This window comes from Narcine bancroftii, chromosome 1 (assembly GCF_036971445.1).
Source record: "Narcine bancroftii isolate sNarBan1 chromosome 1, sNarBan1.hap1, whole genome shotgun sequence".
Classification (NCBI taxonomy): Eukaryota; Metazoa; Chordata; class Chondrichthyes; order Torpediniformes; family Narcinidae; genus Narcine; species Narcine bancroftii.
Window position 1 is genome coordinate 135,736,541 of NC_091469.1, and position 14,605 is coordinate 135,751,145.

The following is a 14,605-nucleotide window of genomic DNA, read 5'->3' on the forward strand; positions in this document are numbered from 1 at the left end:
GTAGAAGGTTGAGAGGGGATTTGATAGAAGTATTTAAGATTATAAAAGGGATAGACAGAGTGGATGTGGATAGACTATTTCCGTTAAGAGGAGGAAAGATTAAAACAAGAGGACATGAGTTAAGAATTAAGGGGCAGAGGTTTAGAGGTAACATGAGGGGGAACTTCTTTACTCAGAGAGTGGTAGCCGTGTGGAATGATCTTCCGGGAGAAATAGTGGCGGCGGAGTCAATTGTATTATTTAAGAAAAGGTTGGACAGGTATATGGATGAGAAGAAGATGGAGGGTTATGGGCATTGTGCAGGGAGGTGGGACTAGAAAGGGGTGTTTGGTTCAGTGCGGACTAGAAGGGCCTAATGGCCTGTTTCCGTGCTGTAATTGTTATGTTATGTTATGTTATGTTATGTTATGTTATGTCTAATGTGGATGCCATCTCAGTGGCTCTACACAAAGCCCTGGAACACCTGAACAGAGAGGTACATTCATCAGGATGCTCTTTATTGATTACATTTTGGCATTTAACAAAATCAACCCCTCAAAACAGATCACAAAACTCCAAAATCTGGGACTCAACACCCCACTGTGTAATTGGATCATAGATTTCCTCACTTTCAGACCACAATCAATGAGATTTGGTAAGAACATCTCTTCCACAATCTTCATCAGTACCAGAGCATCACAGGGCTGCGTTCTTATCCCCCTGCTCTACTCACTTTACGCTTAAGACTGTGTGGCTCAGTATGATAATAACACCATCCACAAATTTGCCGATGATACTACATTAATTGGTTGTATAAAGATCGGCAATGAGTCAGCATACTGGAGCGAGATTGAAAACTTGCCTGAAATAGTGAACCAATAACAATCTTGCATTCAATGTCAATAAAAACAAGGAGCTGATTGTTGACTTCGAGAAGGGAAAACCAGAGGTACACATTGATTCAGTGATCATTGGGAGATTAGAGGTGGAGAGAATGAGCAAATTTAAGTTCTTGGGAGTCACTATCTCAGACGATCTTTTCTGGACCCACACACTAATAGCATCATGAAGAAGTGCATCTATTTCCTCAGGATTTTGTGGAGGTTTGGTATTATACCAAAAACCCTGGCAATTTTTTATAGCTCTGTGGTGAAAAGTGTGCTTACTGGTTGCATTATGGTCTGGTATGGGGACACCAATACCCCTGAGGGTAAAGACCTCCAAATGGTAGTGGACACAGCCCAAGAGATCATAGGCAAAAACCTCCCCACTCTTGAGTACATCTACAAGGAACAAACACTGCCATCGGAGAGCAACAGCAATCATCAAGGATCCACACCACCCAGCACACACTGTGTTCTCACTGCTGCCATCAAGAAAGAGGTCTAAGTGCCAAAAGTCTCACACCATCAGGTACAGGAGCAGCATGACTCTTCAACAACAAACTCAATCAGGGACAAATTTGAGGACTCTTACTTGGCACTTTATTTTCTTTGCTCTCCCTGTATTGCTTATATTCGTTATCTGTTTACAGTTCTTTTGATTGTTTATATGTTCTCGCTTTGTGCAGTTTATGTTTTCCACGACCAATTAGTGGTAATTCTATCTCGCCCGCAGGAAAAAGGAATCTCTGAGTAGTATGGGATGTCATATATGTTCTCTGACAATAAATTTGAATAATTCTGAGAGGTGACCTAATAGAGTCAGATAGATAGCCCTGATAGGATGGGCAGTTAGAATCTTTATCCCAGGGCAACTCAATCAGAGACTCATTTAAGGGTCTTACTTGTATACTTTATTGATTTATAAATTCTGTCTGTATGCACAGTCATTTTGTTTACATTCACTATCTGTTCACAGTTCTTTATTTGTTTACATGTGTACATTATGTGGAATTCTGCTTCATCCACAGGAAAAAAAATCTCAGGGTTTTATGTTCTCTGACAATAAATTTGAAATCCTCTGAGTGACGAAGGTTCCCCTAAAGTTCTCTTTAAACAATTAATTCCAATTAATGATAGTTTTAATTACTGGAAAAGTCTCATTCCCAGATTTGTCAGGACTGTTGAGAACATAAAACCTAGAACAATACAGCACAGGCCCTGCAGCCACGATGTTGTACAGTCCTATGTAAACCTACTCCACACAATCTTATTTTTCCCTTCCTCACGCCCATGACCCTATTTTTCTTACATCCATGTGCCAATCTAAGAGTCTTTTGTTCCAGCCTCCATCACCACACCAAAAATGCATTTCAAGCACCCACCTTTGAGTAAAAATCTTACCTCTGACATCTCCTCTACACATTCCTTCACCCACCTTAAAAGGATTTCCTCTGGTATTTGCTATTATTGGCCCAGGTGAAGGTGCTGGCTATCCACCTTGTCTCTGCTCCTCGTTCAGATTTATTATCATGGAGGTACCAAGAGAAAATATGTATTCTGACCCATCCAACCCATACATAGTTCTTCTTCATTGGCTTGGCTTTGCAGACGAAGATTTATGGAGGGCTATGTCCACGTCTGCTGCAGGCTCGTTGGTGACTGACAAGTCTGATGCGGGACAGGCAGGCACGGTTGCAGCGGTTGCAAAGGAAAATTGGTTGGTTGGGGTTGGGTGTTGGGTTTTTCCTCCTTTGTCTTTTGTCAGTGAGGTGGGCTCTGTGGTCTTCTTCAAAGGAGGTCGCTGCCCGCCGAACTGTGAGGCGCCAAGATGCATGGTTGGAGGCGATATCAGCCCATTGGCGGTGGTCAATGTGGCAGGCACCAAAAGATTTCTTTAGGCAGTCCTTGTACCTCTTCTTTGGTGCACCTCTGTCTCGGTGGCCAGTGGAGAGCTCGCCATATAACACAATCTTGGGAAGGCGATGGTCCTCCATTCTGGAGACGTGAGCCACCCAGCGCAGCTGGGTCTTCAGCAGCATGGATTAGATGCTTGCGGACTCTGCCAGCTCGAATACTTCAATGTTGGTGATGAAGTCACTCCAATGAATGTTGAGGATGGAGCGGAGACAGCGCTGATGGAAGCGTTCTAGGAGCCGTAGGTGATGCTGGTAGAAGACCCATGATTCAGAGCCGAACAGGAGCGTGTACACGCTGATCTTTGTGTGTTTCTTCAGGTGTTGATTTTCCAGACACTTTTGTGTAGTCTTCCAAAGGCGCTATTTGCCTTGGCGAGTCTGTTGTCTATCTCGTTGTCGATCAGGGGTTTCTATGAGACACTAAAGGCTGTGTACGGCCCCTCACCCCAAGTCCAAAGCCCTCTGCGCAGCTCAGATGGAGAAGTCCTCCTCAGTGACAAGATCTCCATCCTCAATCGATGGTCAGAACATTTCCAATCTCTTTTCAGTGCCAACCGCTCAGTCCAAGAATCTGCCCTGCTCTAGCGTCCTCAACAGCCCTTGAGTCTAAAGCTGGATGAGGTCCTTACCCGGGAAGAGACATATAAGGCAATTGAACAACTGAAAAGTGGCAAAGCAACAGGTATGGATGGAATCCCCCCAAGAGGTCTGGAAGGCTGGTGGCAAAACTCTGCATACCAAACTGCATGAGTTTTTCATGCTCTGCTGGGACCAAGGAAAACTGCCTCAGGACCTTCGTGATGCCATCGTCATCACCCTGTACAAAAACAAAGGCGAGAAATCAAACTGCTCAAACTACAGGGGAATCATGCTGCTCTCCATTGCAGGCAAAATCTTCGCTAGGATTCTCCTTAATAGATTAATACCTAGTGTCGCCGAAAATGTCTTCCCAGAATCACAGTGTGGCTCTTGCGCTAACAGAGGAACTACTGACATGGTCTTTGCCCTCAGACAGCTCCAAGAAAAGTGCAGAGAACAAAACAAAGGACTTTACATCACCTTTGTTGACCTCACAAAAGCCTTCGACACCGTGAGCATTAAAGGGCTTTGGCAAATACTAGAGCACCTCGGATGCCCCCCCAAGTTCCTTAACATGTTTTATCCAACTGCACGAAAACCAACAAGGTCGGATCAGATACAGCAATGAGCTCTCCCAACCCTTCTCCATTGACAACGGCATGAAGCAAGGCTGCATCCTCGCACCAACCCTCTTTACTATCTTCTTCAGCATGATGCTGAAACAAGCCATGAAAGACCTCAACAATGAAGACGCTGTTTACATCTGGTACCGCATGGATGGCAGTCTCTTCAATCTGAGGCACCTGAAAGCTCACACCAAGACACAAGAGCAATTTGCCGCTTTAGTTGCCCATTCAGAGCCAGCTCTTCAGCGCTTGACGTCCTGTTTTGCGGAAACTGCCAAAATGTTTGGCCTGGAAGTCAGCCTGAAGAAAACTGAGGTCCTCCATCAGCCAGCTCCCCACCATGACTACCAGCCCCCCCTCACATCTCCATCGGGCACACAGAACTCAAAACGGTCAACCAGCTTACCTACCTCGGCTGCACCATTTCATCTGATGCATGCATAGTTACAGCAGTTAAAAACACAGAGTTAGAGAGTTACAGAGAGGCTCTGTTTTACTTATGTGAGGTTCATTCAGGAGTCTGATCAATGCAGAAAAGACTGCATTTGTCATTGCTTGCTCAAAATTTGTTGCTTGCTCTAAATTATGGCTTCTCACAGTTGTTACCAACAGCAGTAAATTAAACAAGCTGAATCCCAGTGAGAAGATAAAAGTAGCCTTGGCCTTAATTTAAGGGCATCCACTCTGGTAGCTAAGCTGAATCATAAATTATTTACAAGGGAGACTCAAGTAAATCTTAGGAACCAAATATCAACATCAAAATTGAATAAGCATTCATTTCAAAGAATGTCCAAGTGAAGTGAAGAAAGAACAGTCAATATTGTTCATTCATTTAGAAAATAAGTACAAACATGTGGAACATTCAATTCACAGATATATTGAAATATATATAGTTCTTGAGAAATTAATCACTTTACACTCACGACTGTGTAGCTCGGTACAACAATTACACCATCTACAAATTGGCCATGATACCACAGAAGGGGGTCGCATAAAGGAAGGGATAAGTCAGAATACAGGGTGGAGATTGAAAAAATGGCTGAATGGTGCACCAATGTCACCAAAACTAAGGAGCTGATAATTGACTTCAGGAAAGGAAAGCAAGAGGTACACAGTCCAGTGATCATTTGGGGATCAGTGGTGGAAAGAGTGAGCACATTTATGTTCTTGGGAGTCAATATCTCAGAAGATCTTTCCCAGACCCAACGCACCAATAGCATCATGAAGAAAGCACATCAGTGCCTTTGCTTCCTCAGGTGTTTGCGGAGGTTTAGTATGACGCCAGAAACCCTGGCAAATTTCTACAGAGGTATGATAGAAAGAATGCTGACCAGCTGCATCTCGATACCCCTGAGCGTAAAGAGCTACAAAATGTAGTGAACACAGCCCAGGACATCCCCACTATTGAGTACATCTACAAGGAACACTGCTGTCAGAGGCCAGCATCAATCATCAAAGCCCCTCACCACCCAGCACACACTCTGTTCTCACTGCTGCCATCAGGAAAGAGGTATAGGTGTCACAAGACTCACACCACCAGGTTCAGGAACAGCTGTTACCCCTCCATCATCAGACTCCTTAATGACAAACTCAATCAGAGACTCATTTAAGGACTCTTACTTGTGCACTTTATTGAGTTTCTTTTTTCTCTCTGTATTGCACAGTCAGTTTGTTTACATTCATGATCTGTTTACAATTCTTTGTTTACATGTTTATGCTGTGTACAGTTTATTTTTTGCACTACCAATTAGTGGTAATTCTGGTATGCCTGCAGGAAAAATGGATCTCAGGGTTGTATGTTATGTCATGTATGAACTCTGACAATAAGTCTGAAATCTGAAATCTGATATGTTGTTCTCCAAAAGTTGTGAGACAGGTAACAGAATGGTGAAGACGTTCTTGCCTTCATCAGTCAGGGCATTGAATATAGGAATTGGGATGTCATTTTATCACCACACAAGATGTTGGTGAGACCACCTTTGGGGTATGTTGCAGTTCTGGTGATGCAGAATGATGCCTTTAAATAGCTGAGCCTCCACTTGTGGATTAAGATTCCATACAGAACCCAGTGAAGCAGATGTAATGAGTCTTTATTTGATTTATATAAGAATTCAGAGGAGGGCATGAAAGAAAATCTCCCGGACGTTAGAATAGACAGTTAAAAATAAAAACAATGATTTGACAATCAGTCAGATACTAACCTGTTAAACTTTTCCTTGGAACTGATTTCATGAAGTCTGGGCAACATCCTAGTAAATCTTCTCTTTCTGTATATCTTCCCTGTCGTTAGGTGAGGAGGAATTTCTACGAGATGAGGAGGAATTTCTTTACCCAGAGGGTGGTGAATCTGTGGAATTCATGAGAGTGGTGGCAGAATGGAATGATCTTCCGAATGAGATAGTTGCGGCAGGGTCCCTTCTATCATTTAAGAGAAGGTTGGATGTGTACATGGAGGTGAGGCGGTTGGAGGGATATTGGTGGAGAGCAGGAGGATTGAGCTAGTGGAGTTGTTCTAGTGAACCAGTGCGGACTCGAAAGGCCGACATGGCCAGTTTCCGCTCTGGAAATGGTTATATGGTTAAGGTGGAAAGGGATGCAGGAAAGATTCATGAGGCTATTTCCAGGTCTGGAAAGATTAAGTTAGTGGGAGAGGCTGGATAGGCTGGGACATTTTTCCTTGAAACATAGAAGGATGATTTAAAAGAGGTATGAAGGACATAGATCAGGTAAAAGCTCAGCAGAACTGGGGACATAGGTTGAAACTGAGAGGGAAAGATTTAAAAGGCACCACGGGGAAACCTTTTCCACACGGAATGTGGTGGCGATATGGAGTGGAATGCTGGAGGAAGCTGGACATTTAAAATGCATTTAACATTGATAGGAAAGGCATCAAATGCAAGCAAATGGGATTAGTATTTTGTTGAACTCGACCAAAGAGCTGTATAAGTCTACGACTTTTTGTTGTGCACTCTATAATGTATCTTCTGAACTCATGATTTCAAGGAAAAGGATGAAATATGCTGGCACAAGCAGGATTGTTAAGGAATTCTTTCTGGCACTTGACTGAAATATTGCGCTCACTTCAAATTAGTTTTCACATCTAATTGGAAAGTACGATGTGTAACATCACCAAATTTGAAAACAATCATGACCATCTGATTATTTGCTTCCAAATATACACAAACCAAATAGAGTAGCATAAAACCAAATAGTTCAATCACTGATCCAATCATTGGTGAAGTAAAACAATGGTTTGAAAATTAATGACTGTTTTGGCTGCTGTAAACCTGTCACTGACTATTATCTTTGTGTTGCACAGTAAAAGAGAATGCTCACTCAGATTGTCCACCATTCTTTGATATGCGAGGTCAACTCTTAATATCCCAGTGAAAATTGCACATGGAGAAACTGATTGCCTCCTTAATCAGCAAGGACATCCAGCCTCAAGTCTTTCAACAAAACATTAAAGATATAAATTGAAAAGTAAACCATGCAGAAATCGTTTCCATACGCCAAAATTCTCTAGGTTGAACAATCAACTATTAAACTGGAGAATGGGTCAACTATTTGACTTCAATCAAAAATTATTTTGTGAAAGGCCTGGTGCTTGACTTGCAGTGTGAGAGACCAAAGTAGAAAAGTTCAAGGTGCAGACAAATGTAAGATTATTTTAAGGTTAGGATTTATCACTTAAATTGCTGCAAAGGAATTGAAATATTTGTTATGGGTGGATATTGTCGAACATTACAGAACAAGTTATTTTAAATTTCCCTCAGTGAGTAAGCGATGCATTAAAGCAATCATTCCAACTGTTGAAAGCAATTTCTTGAGCAGTAACTGAGCAAACAAGGTCCAGAAAATTACAGGACATATTTGACTGAGAATGATGCGACTATAAGCCGGATCACCAGGAATTCCCTGAGAGGTCTTTACCATTCTCATTCTGACTGTACTCTGATGTTGAAGTCTTAGAGGAGTCTTTGGAATGGAATGCCAAAATTCCTGCATGTGGATGCAATGCAGGTCAAATGAGATCGGTGCAGATGAGTACAAGGGGCAGCATTGCCACAGTGCGCTGTAGGGTATGGCTTTGTGCCGTATGAATACAAGTTTCTTCAGTTGCTCCTCTTGGGTGCTCAGTCCTGTGAATCTGCACCAGGTGAGAGAGCGGAATGCTTTCTGCTGTAACATGCTGTTTGTGCCCAACTGATAATTCTTTGGCATGGCACAGTCCAGCTGAATGCTTGCACCAGTGTAGAAGGTTGACAGGCTCACCGAACCATTCTGATGGCCAATGAATCTCCCTGCCTCGGCCAGAACCCCAGACTCAATAACAGGTCACCACTAATATCTCAATATGTAACTCTTCAGTCCCACTCAGCACATATTCATTTTAATTTAATTTAGATGTACAACATGGTAACAGGCCCATGTTGTCCAAATTAACCTGCAAACTCCATAGGTTTTTAACGGGTGGGAGAAAACTTGAACATCTGGAGGAAACACAGGCAAACATGGAGAGAATGTAAAAACACCTTACAGACAGCACCAGATTTGATCCTGGGTCACTTGCTTCATCTTGTATTCGTATTTGTGAGTTCTAAAGACAACACATGGAAGAAGGAAAAGGTTCTTTACTTTAAAGTTGATGTAAGCAGCACCATGAGGCTGCAAGTCTCCACTACAGCTCCAGCATACTGTGTGTCTCCTGCTCTGTGCCAGCCCCTAGTGGCAGCCAAGTATAATCAAATAGTAAGGCATTGCTGGTTACCTAGCAACCATGATCACTGTCATTACATCATTGGTGCTGAAAGTATTGTGCCTACCACACCATCCATGTAAAAATACAAGTTGTTAAATTTAAAGCATGTCACAGAACTTATGTTTAAAAAGTTCAAATTTTAAATTTAGGCACACAGCACGGTATCAGGCATTTCGGCCCACAAATCCGTGCTGCCCAATTTACACTCAATTAACCTACACCCCCAGTATGCTTCGAATAGTGGGAGAAAACCGGAGAACCTGGGAAAAACCCATGCAGACAACGGGAGAACGTACAAACTACTTACAGACAGCGTGGGATATGAACCCCTGTCCGGATCGCTGCCGCTGTAAAGGCATTGTGCTAACCGCTATGCCAACTGTGCCACACAAAATATGGATCAATATTCTAAAAATCAATGAAATTCACTAAGACCACACGTGGAATATTGTGTGCAGTTCTGGTCACAAAGGTAAGGAAAGGATGTGATTTCATTGGAGAGGGTGCAGTGGAGATTCACCAAGGTGCTGTTAAAAACTTAACGTTGGAGAAACTCAGCAACTTTATATAGCAAAGATAAAAATACATAACTGACATTTCGTGCTTTCATTCTTTTCTATATGAAGAAAACTGACCTGTTGAGTATTTTTCTTGTGTTTTTACTTCAACCACGGCATCTTCAGACTTTTGCGTGTTACTTCACCAAGACGTGGTTTGGATTGGAACATTTCCATTACAGGGTGAGACTGGATCGACTGGGGTTGTTTACGCTGGAGAAAAGGAGGCTGAGTGGTGATTTGTTAGAGATTTACAAAATTATTAGGACATGAGACAAGGTAGATAAAAAGAATCTTTTTTTTCCATTGGCAATGGGTTCTGCCACAAAAAGGCACGTGTTAAAGACAGACATAACCTGAATGCTGATTTGCCTACAGCACGATTTGAAGGATCCTCTCTGAGGGTCATTGCCATCCTTTTGAAGGGTAAGAGATTGAGAGAGGATGCAAGGGGATTTATTTATTTTTCACAGAGAATGGCAGTAATAGGGAAATTGCTGCCAAAGAAGGTGGTGGAAGAAAATATCTTCACAATAAGAAATTCCCAGACAAGCACATGAATCACCAAGGCTTAGAGTATGATATGGGTAAGTGAGATTAGTTTAATGGGTTCCACAGTGAGTGCAGACATTGAGAGCCAAAGAGTTAGTTTCTGTGCTGTGCTGTACAACTCTCATTAATGACTGTTGATTCCAGGCTCCTCCAAGCTCTGCAGATGGATTTCTCAAGGAAATAAACTAGTGGAGAAATTTAATGGGTCAAGCAGCACTTGTGTGGTATGGGGGAATTGTCCACATTTCAGCTTGAGACCCAACGTCCACTTCAGATTCCTCCATCTAAACACTGGATGGCCCACAGGAGACAGCATTCTTTGTTAGACGTCATGAAGAAACCAAAAGGGTCTGGATGAAAGATGTAACTGTTGATTTAATATGATACAGTTTTTGAATCTGTAATGTCAGTGGGAATACCTGGTAAGACCAAACTCCATCCCAGCAGTGGTGAGTTCAAGATCAAGATTAGTTCTCACATTATACCTGGTACAGTGAGAAGGATTTGTTTTGTGAGCATTCCAGCAAAAACCAAACTGCCAATGGGGCAGGCAGCATCTGTGGAGTTCAATGAATCAACATTTGAAGTGACCTATTTTAAACGTTTAAAATCCTAAAGGAGTTCGATATGGTAGATGTTAAAACATTCATATCTCGTACTCATCCACTGTAAATTCATACCTTCTGGTCTTTTATGATCAGAAGTTTCTTATTAACTCTCTATCCTCAAAGAATTTGTTGCACCTCCATCAGGGCTCCCTTAGGCACTTTTGATCCAAGATAAACAAACCCAATCTGTCCAGTCATGTCTTATTCACATCAACTCTACTGCCTTGTTCAATATATTTTGTTACCTCTTCAAAAAACATAATTAGTCAGACAAGATATCTCAACAATTGGTGGCATGTTTGGCATGGTGGTTAGGGCAACACCCTTACAGCGCCAGCAATCGGGACCAGGGTTCAAATCCCGCACTGTCTGTAAGGAGTTAGTATGTTCTCCCCATCTCTACGTGAGTTTTCCCCGGGTGTTCCAGTTACCTCCCTCCATTCAAAACATACCAGGGGTGTAGGTTAATTGGGTGTCAAAATTTAACTGTTTATTCTCCCTAAATTTTAATTTAAAAAGTACGACCCAAGAATTTAGAAAAATCTGGACTGACATAATCCCCAAGCAGTCTGGATTTTTGGACTTGCACTGTATCTGCTTCCTTAATTAACCACAACATTCTCATACATTGGTACTTGCTGGAATTCAGATGGGATAATTGTTTTCTGGGTATCTGTGAATATTTCTTGAGATTCCTCTTATCTTCTTGTTACATATCCTGCTCTGTGTTCATTCTCCCAATCATGGTCCATAGAAAATGAATGTGCCTCATGTTGGGAACCACTGGCGTATGTGGAAGTCTTCAGTCAAAGTGAAGTCTTCCCACAATTGTCCCACCACTTTGTAACTTGCAACAATTCTGGTGAATGTAAAATAATTGGTGAATCAAAACAACCGGGAGGAGAAAGTCAACTTCGAGTTTCAGTACATCATGCTTGATCCCTTTAAATAGTTCTGATAACAGAGCAAAAATGGGGAGTGGATTAGGATGAGCCCTTCCTACTGTTCACCCTGTGTTCACCTGTGCAATTCAGAGCGGGTCCTCCAAATCAGAGCAGTAGAGGCAAATAAGCATTCAGGTTATGATTTTATATTTAAATTTAAATTTAGACATATAATATGGTAACCGGCCATTTCGGCCCACGAGTCTGCTGGCCAATTTACACCCAATTAACTTACCTCCCCCAGTATGTTTTGAATGGTAGGAGTAAACTGGAGACCCCAGGGAAAACCTCTGCAGACATGGGGACAACGTACATAATCTTTACAGACAGCGTGGGATTCACACTCCTGTGCCAAGGTGTTGAACAAACTGCTACACCAACCATGCACTTTTGACAGTTGTTCAATGTACAGATGCCAATACACTTATTAATGGTATCTTTATTAAATCTTGTATATTCCTGTTGTGAAATTCGTATCATTCACCAAATTGGATAAGAGCTGAAAAATCACACGATATAACAATCCCAGCCAATAGAAGGCCCAAGTTAAACATTTGAAATACAATGGAAAACAAATCTAAATCACAGAGATAAAGGAAAAAAAATCACTGTCTCTCAGTTTCCTTGCCATGAAAGAGATGCTTTAATTCACTGATTTTATTTTCATTCAACTCAATTAACCTGAATCATGATTGATAACACAAACATGGGCTATGATTTATCCATAATTATCCATTGTGGTCCAATATTCAATGCAACCTCACTGGAGGAATTCTGGATGAAGTTATTGTGTTTCTGTAAAAGCATAATCAGATATAGCAATAACAGGAACAACTTGAGCGGTCAGTGAGAGACTGTCTTGGCTATCAACTGCATTTGGCTGCTTAGGCAATGTGATGATGCTGTGAGGTGCTTTGAATTCTTCAGACATCCCATGTAAATGTAATTTGTCACCACTGCACTAAATTTATTTAACTGTTGGCTCATCCTCGTAACTAGAACATGCAAATTGATTAGGAAGGGCAATTCTATACTTTGTCCAGTTTCCTGTATGATTCCACATCTCTTGCTTCACTTAAGGTCTGAGAAAATATGAAACCTGGAAGAATTCAATGGCTAAGTGTGCATTTGATTAAACAAAGGACCTTTTCTCACGTCTGATTCTCTGATTCTGTTTATCACTCGGAGGGATTGCGGTGTTCCAGTTCACGAATCACAGAAAGTTAGTAGATAGCTCCTAAAAGTATTTCAGAAGGCAAACAACCTGTTGGCCTTTCTCGTCAAGGGGTTGGACTTGAAGAATTGGGAAGTTTTGAGACACTTGGTCAAGGTGTTGGTAAACTTGCACTTGGAAGAATGTGCACTGCACGATTTTGTCCCCTTTATTCATTCGGAGGAGATTCACTAATTACTGATATGAGAGGGTGTCATATCAAGAAAAGAAAGTCAGTTTGGGTCAATATTCCCAAAGAATGACGGCTGACCTGATATTGTGTCTTGTGCTACATGACACTATGACTAAGCAAATGTGGCCATATAGCTGAGGAATTCCAAAGATTTTCAACCCTTTAAATAAAGAAATTGCTCTTTATTCCAGACCAAATGACCGAGCTATATCATTTGTAATAGTAAACTTAGTTACAAATAATTTGATGTTTTTCAACAAAATAATCCACAAATAATGACTACTGGTGTTGCTATATAACATAAAACAAGGAACTTTACAGCAGCTTTACTCCATGATGAGCTGACCTAAGTAAACCAACTTCATTCAACCTAATTTTTCCTGACCTCATACCCATAACCTTTTACTTTTCAAGTGCGTGTCTAAAAACCTTTTGAAGGTTCCACCTGGCATCAGCCTCCACCACCACCCTTGGTAATGCATTTCATGCACACAGCTTGATCTATTTAAACAAAAACTTACCTCTGACATCTCCCTAATCTTTCCTCCACTCACATTAAAGAAATGTCTGCTGTGTTGACATCAGGGTTATTGTCTACGGATACATGGCAGCATTGCAAATCTTGCCACAGATACAGAGTGCACTGTGTTCACTGTCTCATTTAGTCCCTGGAAGATTATATGTGCAGATTTGGTGATCGCTTGCGGGTCTGCGAATCTCAGCTAGAACTTCCAGAAGCCTACTATTTCAATCCCTCAAAGCATTCCAACACAGACAAGTCTTATATTGCCTTATTCATTGTCAAAGAACCATATCAACCTGCACTTGGACCATAGCCCTCCATTCCAATCCCATTCATTGACCTCTCCAGGGAGAAGCCAAAAGTCAACTTAGTTCATCTTATTCCTCCTGGAGAGCTTAAAACTGAAAAGTATGAGCATAATTTAATTTTAGTTGAAGAAACCTCCACTTCCATCTGGTTCTACAAGGCCTTTTCACACGCAAGAGGTTAACTGGGCAATATACCTGGTTACCTACCCAGGAATCGCGTGGTATGAGAAGATTAGACCAAGCAGGGCTGGTCAAAATCGACTGGGCTCCAAGACCTAGGTCAGGGGTAGTCTTGGAGCCCGGTCGAGTTCACTCACCTATCCCTTTCTGGTGGTGTGAAAACACAAATGGCTTCATGGCGTCAGCGCCTGCGTGCGTGTGACACATGACACGTGTATGTGACCTCAGACATATGGGAAAATCACACACAATTGCCAGATATAATTCAACCTCTCTTATTCTTAAAGAAGCAAACTTTAAATTTCTAGATTATGTCTTTTACTAGTAAGAATGGTGACCACATTTCTTTAATACTTCAGATCATCCTGCACTTGAAAACAGACCAATTTTAGGGGCAAATGTAATGACTATGACGGCATTTTAAAATAATTTCTTTATATGTGTGCACTTCAAGAGTGGATTTTATGCATGTGCACTTGAATATATTTTGAACTCAGGCCATTGGAACCACCTGCATGCTGGCCTGTGGATTGGATTTCAAGCTTGTGATTAGTGAAAAGATGATAAGTTTGTAATGGGTTTAAAATGAGAGAGCGACTGTGGCACTTTGGAGAGGGGGTTCATATCTGTCCAGCACAGAGCCTGAGGGGAGCTCACAACACAGCAGCCAATGTATCAATAGAAGAATGTCAAATGCTTTTCCTCAGGTGGATGGTTCTTGTGGTGAAAGATCGGTATTAATTCAAACTCAAATGTTAAAAACAAGTGACAAGTTTAATAG

General features: G+C 41.7%; 1 protein-coding gene across 14 annotated transcripts in view; it reads right to left on the reverse strand.

Moving 5' to 3' along the window:
- The window catches only part of LOC138764513 (teneurin-3), a 4,541,667-nt gene that overhangs the window by 1,477,481 nt on the left and 3,049,581 nt on the right, over positions 1–14,605 (reverse strand). For 2 of the 14 annotated variants that reach the window (XM_069940632.1, XM_069940625.1), the window contains exon 1: positions 8,623–8,703. The exons of 11 other annotated variants lie outside the window; for them this stretch is intronic. The gene's annotated coding sequence lies outside the window, so the exon portion shown is untranslated. Of the gene's footprint in view, positions 1–8,622; positions 8,704–14,605 lie in introns of those variants that run through there. One more of the 14 variants, XM_069940642.1, reaches the window with a different exon arrangement.